The following is a 2293-nucleotide window of genomic DNA, read 5'->3' on the forward strand; positions in this document are numbered from 1 at the left end:
TGAGTAAGAAAGAAAGAAAGAAAGAAAGAAAGAAAGAAAGAAAGAAAGAAAGAAAGAAAGAGAGAAAGAAAGAAAGAAAAAAAGAAAGAAAGAAAGAAAGAAATACCAGATATCATGAGACTGAAATTAAAGTACCTATCAAAAAAATGTCCATCTAAAGGAAAATGCAAGGACATGTGATTGTATTCAGGAAAGAGAAAAATCTTCAGAGTAGCTCTGTTCAATAACAAGAATTTTAAGAGCTTTGTGTGCTTCCAACCCAGCAGAAAATGGTATCATTTACTATACAATTTTACACCACGATTAGAAAGTACTAACCATTATAGCATTAAAAAGCACTAAGAGATACCAAAGAATGTAAAAAATATCTTACACACCCATTCTGCCATCTGTATCAAAATTTACAATAAATGTCCCAATTACAGAAGTTGTTTGTTCCTGATCAAAAGGTATGTTGGAAGCAATTTCTGCAAGTCTAAGATGATAATTGTAACATCCCATGTTAATTACAAGTTTAAGAAAATTTAATCTTCATGAAAAACAGTCATCCCTGCAAACAGGAAACTCCAAAGCAAAGCAGTATCTACAGACTTGTCTCAAATACAGCATGGTCTCAGGCGACAAGTGAAGGAGCACGTAAATAAAAATCCTTAACGGGTCCGCATAAATAAACTGACCCCTTCACGTATGTCAAGACTGAGAATGCAAATATGATAAGCCCTGCAAAGAAACTGTCATCTCTCTGCCAGGCTATGACCGTAAAAAGGCCCGACAAGAGGATAAAATACGCATGACAGCAAACTGAAGAAGTACCAAGGAGGAGGAAGCATTCAAAAGCCGTACATGCTAGGAAAAGTGGAAATAGCTTAAAAAGGAAATAACATACTTCTGTGAGGAAGGGAGGCGATAGAAAATGCATAAAATATGGATTTCAGTGAAAGAAAACCACAGTTTTTTATTCGCCGGTCGGGAAGAGCCTGGTGAAAGGAGTGAGAAGTGCCTGCTCGCAGCAGAAGCCCTCACAGAGGCAGCTGGTAAGTTTGCTCAACAAATCCGCGAGCCCCTTCATCAAGCTCTCAGAAAACTGAGTTTTCAACCCGATGTGCTCTCTTTTAAGTGGTTGCAGGAGAGTAAACAAAGAAACTAGAAGCCTAATCTGTGAAAAGCTTAGCATCCCCGTCCCTCCCCGCTCCGCCGAGACATAGGAGGAGGATGAGGAGGAGAAGGATGGGGAAGGAGCCCATGGGGGTCCCTAAGGGCCGCTCGCCCCACGGACCCCGCTCCAGCGCCAAACCCCAGCCGCGCTGCCCTCCCCATCCCCCCTCGGCCGCCGGCTGGAACAGCCGCGGCCACACCAACAGCCCCCTCCCCACCGCCAACAGCCCCCTGCAAGCGGCTCCCTGCAAACGTCGGCTCCGATCCATCGCTCGCCCGCACGCAGCCGCCCCCCGGCCCGCGCTCACCGCAACTCTCCCCCTGCTGCCCGAGCAGGCCGCGCTGAGACCCGCCGGGGAGGAAAGGAGAGAGCTGACAACTGCCGGGGGCGAGCCCCGGGGCAGCCGCGGGGAGAGTTGTGTGCGAGGCACTCGTGTGCCGGGCTGCACACACGCGCGCGGTCACGCACGCGCGCTCACACGCTCACACACTCACACAACACACACGAATTCTATGCGCGCTCACGAGAGGGCCGAAAGAGGCGGCAAAGACGGAACGGCGGCGGGGGAAACGGGTCGGCGGCGGGGCAGTTACCTGGTCATGCTGGCTTTCCCGGTCCCAGCAGCAGCCAGCGCCGCCGCCTGCCCGCCCTCCGCCGCCGCCGCCACTTCCCGCCGCCGCCACCTCCTCCCGCTGCTTACACTCGGCTCCGAGGCGGCCAATTTAATCCAAGCCCCGCAGAAGCAGCAGCGGCTGCAGCAGCTACGAGCGGAGCCCCCGGCCGCTGCTGCCGGGCGCGGGTACGTGTCTCTCACAGTCCGGTGCCGGAGAGCGGGAGAGAGTCAACCAGAGTCCGAAAATCCAGCATCCAGCAGAGCCGGGTCCCCGCCTGCCTCCTCCTTCCAGCGCCCCCTCTCCTCCGTTCCGCTCTTCTTTCCTTCTTCTTCTTCTTCTTCTTCTTCTTCTTCTTCTTCTTCTTCTTCTCCTTCCTGCGGCGGCGGCGGCTGCTGCTGCTGCTCCCGGGCGCGCTCTCTGTTCCCGAGCCGCTGCTCTGTTTCCCCTCCTCCTCCTTCTCCTCCTCCTCCTCCTCCTCCTCCTCCTCCCTCTCCCTCTCTCTCTCTTCTTCTTCCTTCCCCCC

The 2293-nt window shown here is 52.9% G+C and overlaps 1 protein-coding gene across 40 annotated transcripts in view; it reads right to left on the reverse strand.

Moving 5' to 3' along the window:
- Window positions 1-2293, reverse strand: part of PTPRD (protein tyrosine phosphatase receptor type D) — a 510118-nt gene that overhangs the window by 415865 nt on the left and 91960 nt on the right. The window contains exon 1 of one of the 40 annotated variants that reach the window (XM_035309842.1): window positions 1750-2100. The exons of the other annotated variants lie outside the window; for them this stretch is intronic. The gene's annotated coding sequence lies outside the window, so the exon portion shown is untranslated. Of the gene's footprint in view, window positions 1-1749; window positions 2101-2293 lie in introns of those variants that run through there. 40 annotated transcript variants of the gene reach the window in all.

This window comes from Oxyura jamaicensis, chromosome Z (genome assembly GCF_011077185.1).
Source record: "Oxyura jamaicensis isolate SHBP4307 breed ruddy duck chromosome Z, BPBGC_Ojam_1.0, whole genome shotgun sequence".
In the NCBI taxonomy this organism is placed as follows: domain Eukaryota; kingdom Metazoa; phylum Chordata; class Aves; order Anseriformes; family Anatidae; genus Oxyura; species Oxyura jamaicensis.